The following is a 19,489-nucleotide window of genomic DNA, read 5'->3' on the forward strand; positions in this document are numbered from 1 at the left end:
CTTGAACTGATAATCTATTACGATCTGGTCCAGTTCTTCAAAATTCCAAAATTTTCTCATTAATTTGCTTTATTTTGTCTAGAAAAATCGAAAATAGGTATTTTCATTCCATTCGGTATTTGCTTATTTTTGCTTACTGTTTTGTTGATAAGTTTAATTAAAACATACTAGAGATCTAATTGCTGTTTTGTGGGTGTTTTAATTAGAACTTTGAGATAATTCATTGAGTGGAAAAAGGCAAGAGTGTGTGAGCTTAAAAGAGGGCAAAAGCCGAAACTAGTGTGCAAGCACGAGTGTCGAGACCTTGTTTGAGTGAAACACGTGAGGGAGTGAATATTGTGAGGATTTATTTTATTTTTGCAGTATTTTACCAACATGGCAGTTTCTAGAATAAGAAGAGGAGATCCACCCTTGAGGATCAATGAGGAAGAGTCCGTAGCATTCCATGGCGATGCCCGAGCTACCGGGAGTGGAGACCAAGTGGACATGAGGTCTGTTTTGGAGTCAATACAGCGGGTTAATGCTCAAGTTGAGCATATGAATCAAAGAGTGGAAAGACTAGAAGCCTCACAAGGAAGGCCAAATACAAGAAATAGGCAAGAATTTCATGGGGGACGAGGAGGTTGCGAGAGACCGAGAGAGGAATTTGATGAGGAGCCATTCGACGGAGACTTTGAGGAAGGTATGGACGAAACTTTTGCTGTCCAAGATAGAGCTGGCCATGGGAGATATAGGAGGGAAGATACAGATGATGATTTGGGAAATATCAAGGTTAACATCCCACCTTTTATGGGTAAAAGTGATCCCGAAGCTTATCTGGAGTGGGAAGAAAAAATGGAGATGGTTTTTGACTGCCACAACTATTCGGAAGGTAAGAAGGTGAAGTTGGCAGCAATGGAGTTTGGACATTATGCACTCCAATAGTGGACCAATGAGCAAAATACCAGAAGGAGAGTTGGTGATGATTTAATCTCGACATGGCGTCAAATGAAAGGAGCCATGAGGAAACGATTTGTGCCATCCCATTACCATAGGTTGCTGCACGAAAGGCTTCAATCTTTGTCTCAAGGAAGTAGGTCTGTGGAGGATTATTACAAAGAGATGGAGATGTTAATGATGAGGCTGAATATGAATGAGGATAGGGAGGCAACAATGGCAAGATTTCTTGGAAGGTTAAACCGAGACATTGCCAACCAACTTGAATTACAACAATACTTGGAATTGGAGGAGATGTTGCATGTAGCAATTAAGCTTGAGAACCAATTCAAGAGGAGGGGTGTTAGTACACGGTTTGGAAGAGTTTCTAGCAGTGGAAGGACAAGGTCGAGTGGCTGGAAAAACAATTCCACTTATGAAAACAAGTTGAAGCCGAAATTAGGAGAAGAAACTACCAACCGACCAAGAATGGAGGTCAAGACCGAATCTGTCCAAGCACTTAGAGGTGAGATAAAATCTGATCCTAAACCTCAAAAATCCAGAGAAATAATTTGTTTTAAGTGCCAAGGAAGAGGACACATAGCCAGCCAATGCCCAAATAGAAGAATCATGGCATTAAAGGGTGATGGTGAGCTGGAATCTGCAAGTGAAGAAAGTGGGGCTGAAACTGAGCAAGAGGAGGATTGCAATGAAGATGAAGCCGACCCTGTAGATACATCTAATGCTGAGTTGAGCTTGGTTTCAAGGAGAGTACTTGCTGTCTACAAAGATGAAAAGCAGATACAAAGAGAAAACATCTTCCACCCGAGAGTGTTCGACCGACAACCCGCTGGGGTGCTGACCCAATACAAATGAAGGTGGGACCGATCACTAGGGCCGAAGCCAAGAAGTTCAAGGAAAATCTTTCTGTCTTCATACAAGGAATAAGTCATAGTCAAGAGGGGTTGGCTATATCTAAAGAACCAAGGCCTGTTTTACTCATACAAGCAATAGAAGCCAAAACAGGGCCGGGTGACGTTTTTGGTGATAATAAGGAGGCTGGGTTGTATGAATTGGAACCCCATCCTTATGGGTTCAATTCATATGGACGATGAGTCATAGAAACCAGCCAAAGCAGCTTCAAAGCCGTCCAACAAGGTGGTTTGCGCACAAGGGGAAGAAAAGGTAGGATTTGTTGTATTCCTTGCTGACTTTACTTTATTTTACTGTATTAGCCTTTTCTCATACTTCCAAGCAAGGGCAACGTGAGGAACTTCACAACAAGCTTATTTGGCATCCCACAAAGACTATTGAAGCTGATTTGGAGTCCAATTAGATCAAAGAAGGGTCATTACCAACATAGCCGAAATTTACCATTTTTAGTTTCCTAATTTGTTCTTACTTTTTGTTTTAGGAAACTACCATTACTTTTAGGTTTTTATATATTTATTTTCTAGAAAAATAACTTTAGGAAGGTTTTTATTTTATTCTTTCCATTGTAAATTAATTAATTCCTAATTTAATATAAAGGAATAGGTGAAGCTAGTTTGGTTGTTTACCTAAACTAGTTAAACAATAGGAACTTAGTTCAAACCATGTGCCACTTTTTACTATATTTGGAATAGACATGTTGCAGCTGGTTTTTGACTCTTTTGTGTATGAAAAGTTAGGTGTTGACCATTTTACTTTTTAAATTTCAAATATTTTACTCATTTTGTAAGCTCACATGCTTGGCATGTGTGAACTAGTTGTAATTTCAAGCTTATATAGTAAAATGAATGAAATGGCTATACATCCAAGCCTTATTTTCAAAAGCCAACGTGTTCCTCTTCTTCTTATCTCTTCTTCAACACCTTAGAACACTTTAGGAACCCTAAAAACCAGAAAACACCATAACCAAAACCTAAAAACACAACTCACACACAACCATTCCCAAGAGCATCACCAAAAGCTTGCTTGTTGCTAACACTTCAAGCTAGCTTGCTCTTGGTCATAACCTTCTCACCCCAACAAAGTGGTATCAGAGCAAGGCACATTTTTGTGAGATTTGTGAGGTTTTTGGGCTGGTTCGTTCCTTGAGAGTGAAGAGATACTTGAAAGCACAAATATATTTTCATATTCCTTCATACTCGAAAGCAACATCCACATGGCTTCTTCAAGTTTTTCAACTCCTTCTCCTCCTATCTTCAATGGGAGAACTACAACATTTGGAGTATCAAGATGCAAGCCTACTTGAAGGCTTATGGTCTTTGGGAGGTCACCATAAATCCCCAAGAACCCGAGCCTTTGAGACAAGGGGCAACGGTCAACCAAATCAAGCACCATGAGGAGGAATTGACTAAAGGTTTCAAGGCTCTCACCGCCATTCATTCTTGTATTAGTGATACCATTTTCCCAAGCATAATGGCATGTGAGAGTGCCAAAGAAGCTTGGGACAAACTTCAAGATGAGTTCCAAGGGAGTGCAAGGACAAGGCAAATGCAAATCCTTAACCTAAGGAGGGAGTTTGAGACCATCAAGATGAAAGACAAAGAAACGGTTAAGGAGTTCACCACAAGGCTTCTTAATGTGGTGAATCAAATTAGGGTGCTAGGTGAAAGATTAAGTGACCAAAGGATTGTAGAGAAGGTGTTGGTCTCCTTGCCCGAGAGGTTTGAAGCTAAGATATCTTCATTGGAGGAGTCAAGGAACCTAAATGAAATTTCCTTGACCGAGTTGGTGAATGCCTTGCAAGCTACGGAGCAAAGGAGGAGGATTAGGCATGAAGAATCAATGGAGGCTGCATTTGTGTCTAAACAACATCAAAAGACACAAAATCAAAAGAAGAACAAGCTTAAGGTCATAAAGGAGAAAGGTGAAACTAGCAAACCCGAGAGGAAGTCCTATGAACCTTGTCACCATTGCAAGAAGAAAGGTCATCATCCAAGAAGGTGTTGGTGGAGGCCGGATGCATTTTTCCATAAATGCCAACAAAAGGGTCATGTGGAGAGAGTATGCAAGGCAAACAAGAAAGATAAGCAACAAGCAAATGTTGCTAAAGATAATGCAAGTGATAGTGAATCCGAAGAGTTGTTTGTTGCTACTTGTTTTAGTAGCATCAAGAATGATGAAGGATGGATCATTGATAGTGGAGCAACACACCATATGTCTCAAAAGCATGAGTGGTTCACAAACTTGGATAGGAGCAGCCACAACAAAGTCAAAATTGGAAATGGAGCCTTGATGGAAGTGAAAGGCAAAGGAGATGTGGTGATACACACCACCAAAGGTATCAAAACTATCCATGATGTTCTCTATGTACCTTCTTTATGTGAGAACTTACTTAGTGTAGGTCAAATGCTTGAGAACAAATATGCATTACACTTCTCAAACATGACATGCACTATAGTTGATCCACATGGAAATGAATTAATGTGTGTTGGAATGAAGAACAAGAATTTTAGGTTGAATATGGATGAAAATGGTGCATCGGTTGCATTGAACACCAAAGTTGAGAACACCTCTCAACTTTGGTATAAAAGACTAGGCCATGCTAGCTTTAAGTCATTGGTAGGCACACATGAACTTGTTAGAGACATGCCATTGGTGGAGAAGCAAGAACATGTGTGTGAAGTGTGTCAAAAAGGAAAGCATACTAGGCTAGCATTTCAATCTTGTTCTTGGAGATCAAAGGAGAAGCTAGGACTTATACATTCCGATATTTGTGGTCCTATGAGTGTTCCATCCTTAAATGGCAGCAAGTATTTCATAACTTTCATTGATGATTACTCAAGAATGTGTTGGGTGTATTTCCTTGAAAGAAAATAACAAGCTTTGGAGAAGTTTGTAGAATTTATGAAGTTAGTGCAAAATCAATCCGGTTGCACTATAAAGGTGTTAAGGACGGACAATGGAGGGGAATACACAAGTGAGGCTTTCAAACAACTTTGTAAGGATCATGGTATAGTTCATCAATTCACTACACCATACACACCACAACAAAATGGTGTATGTGAAAGGAAGAACCGTACCATCATGGAGATGGCTAGATGTTTGTTGTTTGAAAGTGGCTTGCCAAAGAAGTTTTGGGCCGAAGGAGTTAATACATCCATCTACATCCAAAATAGGCTTTACTCCAAGTCTTTGAGGAGTAAAACCCCATTTGAGCTTTGGTTTGGATATAAGCCTTCTCTTGATCATCTAAGGGTATTTGGAAGCATTTGTTACATCCTAGTACCACAAGAGAAGAGAGGAAAGCTTGATGAAAGGTCACAAGTTGGTGTTTTGGTTGGCTATAGTGATGTAACCAAGGGATATAGAGTGTATAACCTGGAAACCAAGAAACTTGTGATAAGTAGAGATGTGAAAGTTGATGAGGAAGCTAAATGGGTTTGTAGTAAGGAGGAGTTGGCTAGTATGGATGAAGACAATCGACTTGAAGCTCATGATAAGGATGAGGAACAAGGAAATGATGAAGGTGCTGCCCATGATGATGAATATGATGAGAATGAGCTAGAAATCTCCATAGGGGCTGATTTGGAGATTGGTGATGGTGTGAGAGGCACAAGACCTCTTAATGAGATTTATGAAAGGTGTAATGTGGCATTCAGTGATCCAATCAATGTCCATAAGGCTATGGCAAGAAAAGAGTGGAGACAAGCCATGCAAGATGAAATCGATGTGATAAACAAGAATGACACTTGGAGCTTGGTAACAAAACCGAAGGGAAAGAATGCTATTGGGGTGAAATGGATCTTTAGGACCAAGTACAATCCGGATGGGTCCATAAATAAGCACAAGGCAAGGCTTGTTGTCAAAGGATATGCACAACAAGCCGGTGTGGATTATGGAGAGACTTTTGCACCAGTTGCAAGGATGGAAACCATAAGACTTCTCCTTGCAATTTCGGCACAAAAGTCTTGGAAAGTATATCACCTTGATGTGAAGTCAGCCTTCTTGAATGGAATATTGAAGGAAGAGGTCTATGTTATGCAACCCGAAGGTTTTGTGAAGAAAGGAAGTGAAGAGAAGGTATACAAGCTACACAAGGCCTTGTATGGCCTTAAACAAGCTCCTAGGGCATGGTATGCCAAGATAGATGGTTTTTTGACAAAGCATGGATTTAGGAGGAGTCCTAATGAGCCTACATTGTATATTAGGACTCATGGTTGCATGGTGTTGGTTTCTCTTTATGTTGATGACCTCCTAGCGACCGGTGGTAATGAGAAAGAAGTGAGCAATTTCAAAAGTGAGCTAGAATTGAACTTTGAGATGTCTAGCCTTGGAGAGATGAAATACTTTCTTGGAATTGAAGTTGTCCAATCATCCAAGGGCATCTTCATATCTCAAGAAAGCTATGTGAAGGAGTTGCTCAAGAAGTTTAACATGGAGGATTGTAATAGCGTTGCCACACCTATGAATGAAGGCACCAAGTTGGTGAAGGATGATGATTCTCCAAAGGTAAATCCTTCCATCTATAGAAGTTTAATTGGTAGCCTTTTATATGTATGCTCTACTAGACCGGATATCATGTTTAGTGTGGCTGTTTTGTCAAGATTTATGCATAGTCCATCACAAAATCATCTTAGTTGTGCAAAAAGAATCCTAAGGTATTTGAAAGGTACTAGTGATTTTGGTATATGGTACAAGGATGGCATGAATGAAGCTTTGCTTGGTTATAGTGATAGTGATTGGGCTGGTTCTTTGGATGATAGCAAGAGCACATCAGGCTACATTTACACTTTTGGAAATGGTCCTTTCTCATGGAATTCCAGAAGCAACAAACCGTTGCACAAAGCACTGCGGAAGCCTAGTATATTGCTTGCTCAAGTTGTGCTAATCAAGGTGTTTGGCTTAGGAAATTATTGGAGGACTTGAGCTTGAAGCAAGAGGAAGCCACGGTAATATTGTGTGACAATACTTCAGCAATAGCAATTGCACAAAATCCAGTCCAACATGGGAGGACCAAGCACATACCGGTCAAGTATCATTCCTTAAGGGAATTTGAAGCAAGTGGTGAAGTGAAGTTGGAGTATGTGACTTCCGAGGAGAACTTCGCGGATATCTTCACCAAGCCATTGGGAAAGAAGAGATTTGAGATATTGAGAGGACTTCTCAACGTCTCATACAAAATTGCCAAGGAGGAGTGTTGAAGAGTGGCAATTTTGCCACTTGATGGTGCATGTCACCGGCTAGCATGCACACCTTGGTATCAAATCCTTTCCTTTTATGAGTTTATATTTTTTGTATGTTTTTAATTGATTCAAGGTATATTTTGATAATGTTTTGTGCCTAAGTTATGTATGCAAAATTATAGGCAAAATTATGCACAAAAGAGTAGGAATGTTATGCTTGAAGTGCCTATGGTGCTAGATTCATAATTTCCAGCAACATAGTTCCACTATTTATCTTATATCTCAGGTTGTAAATGGAGTTTTGGGCTGAACTTTTGCAGGATGTATACCGACATATATAGAAGACTATGGTTTAAATTTCAGGTCAAAATGACATGGGAAAGTCCATTTTCTATTCCAAACAGATTGCTGTATCTGATGGGCCCAGTATGCAGAGTATGGGCCAGTTTTGGAGCTGTTTGGCCCATGATCCGGTTCCAGAACTTTCCTAGCTCTTGGAACAATATTTATTGATGACCAAGGATGCTTCAAACCAAGTTTCATAGGCAGATACAAAGGGAAACTAAGTAGGTGAAGCTAGTTTGGTTGTTTACCCAAACTAGTTAAACAATAGGAACTTAGTTCAAACCATGTGCCACTTTTTACTATATTTGGAATAGACATGTTGCAGCTGGTTTTTGACTCTTTTGTGTATGAAAAGTTAGGTGTTGACCATTTTACTTTTTAAATTTCAAATATTTTACTCATTTTGTAAGCTCACATGCTTGGCATGTGTGAACTAGTTGTAATTTCAAGCTTATATAGTAAAATGAATGAAATGGCTATACATCCAAGCCTTATTTTCAAAAGCCAACGTGTTCCTCTTCTTCTTATCTCTTCTTCAACACCTTAGAACACTTTAGGAACCCTAAAAACCAGAAAACACCATAACCAAAACCTAAAAACACAACTCACACACAACCATTCCCAAGAGCATCACCAAAAGCTTGCTTGTTGCTAACACTTCAAGCTAGCTTGCTCTTGGTCATAACCTTCTCACCCCAACAAAGTGGTATCAGAGCAAGGCACATTTTTGTGAGATTTGTGAGGTTTTTGGGCTGGTTCGTTCCTTGAGAGTGAAGAGATACTTGAAAGCACAAATATATTTTCATATTCCTTCATACTCGAAAGCAACATCCACATGGCTTCTTCAAGTTTTTCAACTCCTTCTCCTCCTATCTTCAATGGGGAGAACTACAACATTTGGAGTATCAAGATGCAAGCCTACTTGAAGGCTTATGGTCTTTGGGAGGTCACCATAAATCCCCAAGAACCCGAGCCTTTGAGACAAGGGGCAACGGTCAACCAAATCAAGCACCATGAGGAGGAATTGACTAAAGGTTTCAAAGCCGAAAGTCAAAAAAGAAAGTTCAAACTGGCCAAGGAAGGAGACTAGAACCAAATCTGTCCAAGCACCAAAGAATGAGGTAAAATTAGATCCTAAACCTTCTAGACCTCATGATGTTGTGTGTTTTAAGTGCCAGGGAGGAGAACACATTGGTAGCCAATGCCCGAATAGAAGAATCATGATGTTAAAGGGCAATGACGAGCTAGAATCGAAAAGTGAAGAAAGTGAGGATGAAGCCAAGCAAGAGGAGGAGGACTTGGAGGATGAACCCGAAACCTTGCAAGCATCCAATGCAGAATTAAACTTGCTTTCTAGGAGAGTACTTGCTGCATACAAAGATGAGGATGAAATTCAAAGAGATAACATCTTCCACACCCGATGTGAAATTCAAAGTAAGATTTGTAGTATGATTATTGATAGTAGAAGTTGTACTAATGTAATAAGTAACCTTGTAGTTGATAAATTGGGCTTAAAAACAATAAAACATCCTGAACCATATAGATTACAATGGCTTAATGATAGTGGTGAGATGAAAGTAAACAAACAAGCCAAAGTAAAATTTAATATAGCTACATATGAGGATGTAGTTTTATGTGATATTGTACCCATGATTGCTGGACATATACTGTTAGGTAGACCATGGCAATTTGATAAAGATGCTACTCATTTTGGTCGAAAAAATAGTATTGTTTTTAGGTTTAATGGAAAGAAGGTCAAGCTGGAACCATTATCTCCTAAAGAGGTTTACAAAGACCAATTACAAATGCAACAAAGGAGGGAAGCCGAAAAGCTCAAGGAAAAAGCAAGTATGGCACCAATAGCTTCACCATCCTTTCAAGAAGGTAAGAATGAGGTTGCTGATCAAGGTAAGGTTTCTAAGGCTCATATTGAGTGGAAAGATCAGGGGAAAGCAAACCCGAGAGCTTGGAGAAGGAAGGGAAATCCGAAGGTTTACGCCAACCCAAGGGGGAAAATAAAAAAGAAAGAAAAGAAAGGTTAAGTAGCAATTTTTATTTGAGTTTAGGGGATATTAATAAGGTTATTGAGTGTAAGAAACCTTTGCCGGTCATGATTTATAAAGAAAATTATTTTAATGATCAAACTAACTTTGAAGAACTTGAATTGCCAAGTTCAATGATTTCTCTTTTGAAGGAATTTGGAGATGTCTTCCAAAATGATGGACTACCATCCAATCAAGAGGGAAAAGGTGAGCTTGCTGTCCAAGGTAAGTCTTCTAATACTCAGGTTGTGTGGAAAAATTTTAATAAAACCAAGAGTGAAAAATTGGTGCAAAAGCCGAGAGTGAGGAAGGTGAGATGGCCGTGACTGAGAAAGGAAAAGGAAGACAAGAAAGGAAAAATATAAATTTTTATCTTAGCTTTGGTGATGTTAATAAAGTAATTATGAATAAGAAATCATTGCTGACCATGAATTTTAAGGACACTTATTTAAAGATGTCTTTATTGAATAGAACTTTATCTGCATTGTTGAGAGCTTTACTTAATGGCAATTTGAAAATTTGGGAAATATTTTTTGCTAACTTTAAAAAGTGTAATTTTTACCATAATGAGCATGTATTTCTTGATTTTGTTGTAATAGTGTTTGACCCTGGAGAATTGGTTTTGTTGCACTAACGAAAGGAAAGGTTTCCTAATCAAAGAAAGTCAAAGCTCATAACATGAATGCCTACAAGCTTGATTTACCGGGTGAGTATAACATGAATGCTGCATTTAATGTTGCTGATTTAACTCCTTTTTCTGCAAGTGATGATCTTGATTTGAGGACAAATCCTTTTCAAGAGGAGGGGAATGATGTGATTCCGCCCGAGCCCGCTCCACCGATAACCCGCTGGGGTGCTGACTCGACATGGATGAACACTAGGCCAATCACAAGAGCTCAAATTAAGAGATTTAAGGGAAACCTGGGAGTATTTATACAGAGGGTAATCAATCTCAACAGAGCTTGTCCATACATGAAGATACAAAGCCTATTCGAAGCATCCAAGTGGTGGAAGCCGATACGGACCCGGTTGACGGTTTTGGTACATTTTTGGTGTCCGGGAAGCATGAAATGGTTCCAATGCTTTATGGGTTCAATATATATGCCTAAGAGGGCATAGAATCAAGTTAAAGCAACCTCAAATGCAATCAAAAAGGGCTTGTACGGACAGCTTCAACAATTTTGCCGAATTTGCTGTATTGCTTGCTGGCTTTACTGTATTTTACTGTATTAGCCTTTTCTTATTTTTCCAAGCATGGGCAACGTGTGGGATTTCATATTCAACTTATTTGGCATCCTACAAAGCATCTAGAAGCTGATTTGAAGCTCAAAGAGGTCAAAGATTGATCAAAGTCAACTTGATTAAAAAGGCTAGCATTTTTAGTTTCCTAATTTGTTTTTACTTTTTGTTTTAGGAAACTACCATTACTTTTTGGCTTTTATTTATTTATTTTCTGGAAAAAATAACTTTAGGAAGGTTTTTATTTTATTCTTTCCATTGTAAATTAATTAATTCCTAATTTAATATAAAGGAATTAATTAATCAAACTTAGATTAGGAAAGGAAGTATAGTTTCAGCCAACTAGGTTTCTTTATGTGCGGTGGCTGGTTTTCTTTATGTTCTAGGGTTTTATTTCATGGCTTTGTAGCCTATTTAAAGGCTTAGTTATCAATAAGAATACAACTTTGATTTGATTGAGAAAATACTTGTGAGATTAATTATTTCTTTGTTCTTTGAGAACACCTAAAACACCATTAGAGAATTGGTTGTTTTAGCTTGACTTATCAATAGCTTATCCATCCCCTATTGTGGCGTCTACATTATACCAAGGTTTCTAACCACAGGTTGGTTAGGGGTTGAGGTCCATTCCATTAGAACTTGAACTTAATTAAAGATCCGGACTAATATAATACGGGTTTAGGAGCAGGTCGTCCTAGGTTCGTATCACTTCTAGTCTTCCCACTCTTTGATTCACATGCTCAACTTGAGCACTAACCCGTTGTATTGATTCCAAGACAGCTCTCATATCCACTTGGTGTCCACTCCCGGTAGCTCGGTCATCGCCATGGAATGCTACGGACTCTTCCTCATTGATCCTCAAGGGTGGATCCCCTCTTCTTATTCTAGAATCTGCCATGTTAGTAAAATACTGCAAAAATAAAATAAATCCTCAAAATATTCACTCCCTCACGTGTTTCACTCAAACAAGGTCTCGACACTCGTGTTTGTACACTAGTTTCGGCTTTTACCCTCTTTTAAGCTCTCACACTCTTTCCTTTTTCCACTCAATGAATTATCTCAAAGTTCTAATTAAAACACCCACAAAACAGCAATTAGATCACTAGTATGTTTTAATTAAACTTATCAACAAAGCAGTAGCAAAAAGTAGGCAATACCGAAAGAATCCAACAAATCCTAATTTTTCGGCTTTCTAGACAAGAAAACACAAAATAATGGGAAAACGTTGGAATTTTTGAAAACTGCACCAGATGGTAGTAGATTATGAGTTCAAGAATAAAATTCCAGAAAAAGAAATTCAAATACGAACAAGAATCATAGAGAACAAAATTATAGAAAAGTGTTGGTTGTTGTTCTTGTAATTCAAGTTTTGTATCAATTCCTTTATCTAATTTTAATCCAAATAATTTAAGCACCCAAATCCAATTATCCAGCAGCAAAAATAATTCTCCAGCAACTCAAATATTGAATAAATAATAAAAAACCAGCAGCTCCAACAAATTTCCAGCAAACAAATCAAACTCGAACAAACCGAAATATTTTTCTGTTTTTTTTTTCTTCTTTTTTTTTATTCGCCTTTACCTCTTTTTTTTTTTTTTTTTCACTCACAGAACATAAACAAATGCAGTAGGAAGAATAATTACCAAAATTGCAATTCCAACTCCAAAACAAACACCAAACCCGTGACCTCCAAATAAACAAAATGTGCAGTTTTTTTTTTTTTTTTTTAAATGTTGCGGCAAACTTCTTTTTTTTTTTTCTTGTTTTCTTTTTTTTTTTTTTGAATATATGAATGAAAATATTTAAGACTAAAACAGCAAAGAAAAATCAACAAAAACCAAATTAACAAGAACAATGATAAAAGACAACCAACAAATTAGGAAACAAAAATACGATAAAACTAGGAAACCTAATTCAAGTAGGAATGATTTTTTTAACTTTTTTTAAATGCAGAACGTGTATGGGATGGATGCAACCTTAACCTAATGCTAAAATTGCAGAATAACACAAAAAAAATAAAGCAAATAAAGATAGATCAAACCTGAAACAAATTTAGCTCTGATACCAAATGATACGAACCTAGGACGACCTGCTCCTAAACCCGTATTAAATTAGCCCGAATCTTTAATTAAGTTCAAGTTCTAATGGAATGGACCTCAACCCCTAACAAACCTGTGGTTAGAAACCTTGGTATAATGTAGACGCCACAATAGGGGATGGAAAACCTATTTATAAGTCAAGCTAAAACAACCAATTCTCTAATGGTGTTTTAGGTGTTCTCAAAGAACAAAGAGATAATTAATCTCACAAGTATTTTCTTAATCAAATCAAAGTTGTATTCTTATTGAAAAATAAGCCTTTAAATAGGCTACAGAGCCATGAAATAAAACCCTAGAACATAAAGAAAACCAGCCACCACACATAAAGAAACCTAGTTGGCTGAAACTATACTTCCTTTCCTAATCTAAGTTTAATTAATTCCTTTATATTAAATTAGGAATTAATTAATTTACAATGGAAAGAATAAAATAAAAACCTTCCTAAAGTTATTTTTTCCAGAAAATAAATAAATAAAAGCCAAAAAGTAATGGTAGTTTCCTAAAACAAAAAGTAAAAACAAATTAGGAAACTAAAAATGCTAGCTTCTTGATCAAGTTGACTTTGATCAATCTTTGACCTCTTTGAACCCCAAATCAGCTTCTAGATGCTTTGTAGGATGCTAAATAAGCTGAATATGAAGTCCCACACGTTGCCCATGATTGGAAAAATAAGAAAAGGCTAATACAGTAAAATACAGTAAAGCCAGCAAGCAATACAGCAAATTCGGCCAAATTGTTGATGCTGTCCGTACAAGCCCTTTTTGATTGCATTTGAGGCTGTTTTAACTTGATTCCATGACCTCTTAGGCATATGTATTGAACCCATAAAGTATTGGAACCATTTCATGCTTCCCAGACTCCAAAAAGGTACCAAAATCGCCACCCGGATCCGTATCGGCTTCCACCACTTGGATGCCTAGAATAGGCTTTGTATCTTCAAGTATGGACAAGCTCTGTTGAGATTGATTACCCCCTGTATAAATACTCCCAGGTTGTCCTTAAATCTCTTAATTTGAGCTCTTGTGATTGGCCTAGTCTTCATCCGTGTCGAGTCAGCACCCCAGCGGGTTATCGGTGGAGCGGACTAAGGCGGAATCACATCATTCCCCTCCTCTTGAAAAGGATTTGTCCTCAAATCAAGATCATCATCTGCAGCAAAAAGAGTTAAATCAGCAACATTAAAATGCAGCACTCATGTTATACTCACCTGGTAAATCAAGCTTGTAGGCATCAGGTGAATCAAGCTTGTAGGCATTCTTGTTATTCAGCTCCAAAACTTGAAAAGGTCTATCCATAGGCGGCATGAGCTTTGACTTTCTTTGATTAGGAAACCTTTCCTTTCGTAAGTGCAACCAAACCAATTTTCCTGGGTCAAACACTATTACAACAAAATCTAGAAATACATGCACATTATGGTAAAAATTACACTTTTAAAAGTTAGCAAACAATATTTCCCAAATTTCAAATTGCCACTAAGTAAAGCTCTCAACAATGCAGATAAAGTTCTATTCAATAAAGACATCTTTAAATAAGTATCCTTAAAATTCATGGTCAGCAATGATTTCTTATTCATAATTACTTTATTAACATTACCAAAGCTAAGATAAAAATTTATATTTTTCCTTTCTTGTCTTCCTTTTCCTTTCTCACTCACGGCCATCTCACCTTCCTCACTCTCGGGTTTTGCACCAAATTTCTCACTCTTGGTTTTATTAAAATTTTTCCACACAACCTGAGTATTAGAAGACTTACCTTGGAATGCAAGCTCACCTTTTCCCTCTTGATTGGATGGTAGTCCACTTGGAATTTCATTTGGGAAGACGTCTCCAAATTCCTTCACAAAAGAAATCATTGAACTTGGCAATTCAAGTTCTTCAAAGTTAGTTTGATCATTAAAATAATTTTCTTTATAAATCATGACCAGCAAAGGTTTCTTACACTCAATAACCTTATTAATATCCCCTAAACTCAAATAAAAGTTGCTACTTGACCTTTCTTTTCTTTCTTTTTCTTTTTTTCCCTTGGATTGGCGCAAACCATCGGATTTCTCTTCCTTCTCCAAGCTCGTGGATTTGGCACTTCCTTTTCCCTCTCTTTCAGCTTTCCCTTGATCTTTCCACTCAATATGAACCTTAGAAACCTTACCTTGGTCAGCAACCTCAATCTTACCTTCTTGAAAGGATGGTGAAGCCGTTGGTGCCATACTTGCTTTTTCCTTGAGCTTTTCGGCTTCTCTCCTTTGTTGCATTTGTAATTGGTCTTTGTAAACCTCTTTAGGAGATAATGGTTCCAGCTTGACCTTCTTCCCTTTAAACCTGAAAACAATACTATTTTCTCGACCAAAATGAGTAGCATCATTATCAAATTGCCATGGTCTACCTAATAGTATATGTCCAGCAATCATGGGTACAATATCACATAAAACTACATCCTCATATCTACCTATATTAAATTTTACTTTGGCTTGTTTGTTTACTTTCATCTCACCACTATCATTAAGCCATTGTAATCTATAAGGTTCTAGATGTTTAATTGTTTTCAAGCCTAATTTATCAACTACAAGATTACTTATCACATTAGTACAACTCCCACTATCTATAATCATGCTACAAATTTTACCTTGTATTTCACAACGAGTGTGGAAGATGTTTTCTCTTTGTATCTGCTCTTCATCTTTGTAGACAGCAAGTACTCTCCTTGAAACCAAGCTCAACTCGGCATTAGATGTATCTACAGGTTCAGCTTCATCTTCATTGCAATCCTCCTCTTGCTCGGTTTCAGCCCCACTTTCTTCACTCGCAGATTCCAGCTCACCATCACCCTTTAATACCATGATTCTTCTATTTGGGCATTGGTTGGCTATGTGTCATCTTCCCTGGCACTTAAAACAAATTATTTCTTTGGATTTTTGAGGTTTAGGATCAGATTTTATCTCACCTCTAAGTGCTTGGACAGATTCGGTCTTGACCTCCCTTCTTGGCCGGTTGGTAGTTTCTTCTCCTAATTTCGGCTTCAACTTGTATTCATAAGTGGAATTGCTTTTCCAGCCACTTAAACATGTCCTTCCACTGCTAGAAACTCCTCCAAACCGTGTACTAACACCCCTCCTCTTGAATTGGTTCTCAAGCTTAATGGCTACATGCAACATCTCCTCCAATTCCAAGTATTGTTGTAATTCAAGTTGGTTGGCAATGTCTCGGTTTAACCCTCCAAGAAATCTTGCCATGGTTGCCTCCCTATCCTCATTCATATTCAGCCTCATCATTAACATCTCCATCTCTTTGTAATATTCCTCCACGGACCTACTTCCTTGAGACAAAGATTGAAGCCTTTGATGCAGCAACCTATGGTAATGGGATGGCACAAACTGCTTCCTCATGGCTCCTTTCATTTGTCGCCATGTTGTAATTAAGTCATCACCAACTCTCCTTCGGGTGTTTTGCTCATTGGTCCACCATTGGAGTGCATAATGGCCAAACTCCATTGCTGCCAACTTCACCTTCTTACCTTCCGAATAGTTGTGGCAGTCAAAGATCATCTCCATTTTTTCTTCCAACTCCAAATAAGCTTTGGGATCACTTTTACCCATAAAAGGTGGGATATTAACCTTGATATTTCCCAAGTCATCATCTGTATCTTCCCTCCTATATCTCCCATGGCCAGCTCTATCTTGGACAGCAAAGGTTTCGTCCATACCTTCCTCAAAGTCGCCGTCGAATGGCTCCTCATCAAATTCCTCTCTCGGCCTCTCGCGACCTCCTCGTCCTCGGCCTCGTCCTCCATGGAATTCTTGCCTATTTCTTGTATTCGGCCTTCCTTGTGAGGCTTCTAGTCTTCCCACTCTTTGATTCACATGCTCAACTTGAGCACTAACCCGTTGTATTGATTCCAAGACAGCTCTCATATCCACTTGGTCTCCACTCCCGGTAGCTCGGTCATCGCCATGGAATGCTACGGACTCTTCCTCATTGATCCTCAAGGGTGGATCCCTTCTTCTTATTCTAGAATCTGCCATGTTAGTAAAATACTGCAAGAATAAAATAAATCCTCACAATATTCACTCCCTCACGTGTTTCACTCAAACAAGGTCTCGACACTCGTGTTTGCACACTAGTTTTGGCTTTTACCCTCTTTTAAGCTCTCACACTCTTGCCTTTTTCCACTCAATGAATTATCTCAAAGTTCTAATTAAAACACCCACGAAACAGCAATTAGATCACTAGTATGTTTTAATTAAACTTATCAACAAAGCAGTAGCAAAAAGTAGGCAATACCGAAAGAATCCAACAAATCTTAATTTTTCGGCTTTCTAGACAAGAAAACACAAAATAATTGGAAAACGTTGGAATTTTTGAAAACTACACCAGATGGTAGTAGATTATGAGTTCAAGAATAAAATTCCAGAAAAAGAAATTCAAATACGAACAAGAATCAAAGAGAACAAAATTATAGAAAATTGTTGGTTGTTGTTCTTGTAATTCAAGTTTTGTATCAATTCCTTTATCAATCCAAATAATTTAAGCACCCAAAATCCAAATATCCAGCAGCCAAAAATAATTCTCCAGCAACTCAAATATTGAATAAATAATAAAAAACCAGCAGCTCCAACAAATTTCCAGCAAACAAATCAAACTCGAACAAACCGAAATATTTTTCTGTTTTTTTTTTCTTTTTTTTTTTTTTTATTCGGCTTTACCTCTTTTTTTTCTTTTTTTTTTCACTCACAGAACATAAACAACTGCAGTAGCAAGAATAATTACCAAAATTGCAATTCCAACTCCAAAACAAACACCAAACCCGTGACCTCCAAATAAACAAAATGTGCAGTTTTTTTTTTTTTTTTTACATGTGGCCGCAAACTTCTTTTTTCTTTTCTTGTTTTCTTTTTTTTTTTTGAATATATGAATGAAAATATTTAAGACTAAAACAGCAAAGAAAAATCAACAAAAACCAAATTAACAAGAACAATGATAAAAGACAACCAACAAATTAGGAAACAAAAATACGATAAAACTAGGAAACCAAATTCAACTAGGAATGATTTTTTTTATTTATTTTTAAATGCAGAACGTGTATGGGATGGATGCAACCTTAACCTAATCCTAAAATTGCAGAATAACACAAAAACAAATAAAGCAAATAAAGATAGATCAAAACTGAACAAAATTTAGCTCTGATACCAAATGATACGAACCTAGGACGACCTGCTCCTAAACCCGTATTATATTAGTCCGGATCTTTAATTAAGTTCAAGTTCTAATGGAATGGACCTCAACCCCTAACCAACCTGTGGTTAGAAACCTTGGTATAATGTAGATGCCACAGTAGGGGATGAAAAACCTATTGATAAGTCAAGCTAAAACAACCAATTCTCTAATGGTGTTTTAGGTGTTCTCAAAGAACAAAGAGATAATTAATCTCACAAGTATTTTCTTAATCAAATCAAAGTTGTATTCTTATTGAAAAATAAGCCTTTAAATTGGCTACAGAGCCATGAAATAAAACCCTAGAACATAAAGAAAACCAGCCACCACACATAAAGAAACCTAGTTGGCTGAAACTATACTTCCTTTCCTAATCTAAGTTTGATTAATTAATTCCTTTATATTAAATTAGGAATTAATTAATTTACAATGGAAAGAATAAAATAAAAACCTTCCTAAAGTTATTTTTCCAGAAAATAAATAAATAAAAGCCAAAAAGTAATGGTAGTTTCCTAAAACCAAAAGTAAAAACAAATTAGGAAACTAAAATGCTAGCCTTTTGATCAAGTTGACTTTGATCAATCTTTGACCTCTTTGAGCTTTAAATCAGCTTCTAGATGCTTTTTAGGATGCCATATAAGCTGAATATGAAGTCCCACACGTTGCCCATGCTTGGAAAAATAAGAAAAGGCTAATACAGTAAAATACAGTAAAGCCAGCAAGCAATACAGCAAATTCGGCCAAATTGTTGATGCTGTCCGTACAAGCCCTTTTTGATTGCATTTGAGGCTGCTTTAACTTGATTCCATGACCTCTTAGGCATATGTATTGAAACCATAAAGTATTGGAACCATTTCATGCTTCCGGGACTCCAAAAATGTACGAAAACCGTCACCCGGATCCGTATCGGCTTCCACCACTTGGATGCTTAGAATAGGCTTTGTATCTTCAAGTATGGACAAGCGCTGTTGAAATTGATTACCCCCTGTATAAATACTCCCAGGTTGTCCTTAAATCTCTTAATTTGAGCTCTTGTGATTGGCCTAGTCTTCATCCGTGTCGAGTCAGCACCCCAGCGGGTTATCGGTGGAGCGGGCTCGGGCGGAATCACTTCAGAAGGTAAGAAGGTGAAGTTGGAAGCAATGGAGTTTGGACATTATGCACTCCAATGGTGGACCAATGAGCAAAATACCTGAAGGAGAGTTGGTGATGATTTAATCTCGACACAGCGTCAAATGAAAGGAGCCATGAGGAAACGGTTTGTGCCATCCCATTACCATAGGTTGCTGCATCAAAGGCTTCAATCTTTATCTCAAGGAACTAGGTCCGTGGAGGCTTCAATCTTTATCTTTAAAGGCTTAGTTATCAATAAGAATACAACTTTGATTTGATTGAGAAAATACTTGTGAGATTAATTATCTCTTTGTTCTTTGAGAACACCTAAAACACCATTAGAGAATTGGTTGTTTTAGCTTGACTTATCAATAGGTTTTCCATCCCTATTGTGGCGTCTACATTATACCAAGGTTTCT

This window comes from Ziziphus jujuba, chromosome 2, assembly GCF_031755915.1.
Source record: "Ziziphus jujuba cultivar Dongzao chromosome 2, ASM3175591v1".
NCBI lineage: Eukaryota > Viridiplantae > Streptophyta > Magnoliopsida > Rosales > Rhamnaceae > Ziziphus > Ziziphus jujuba.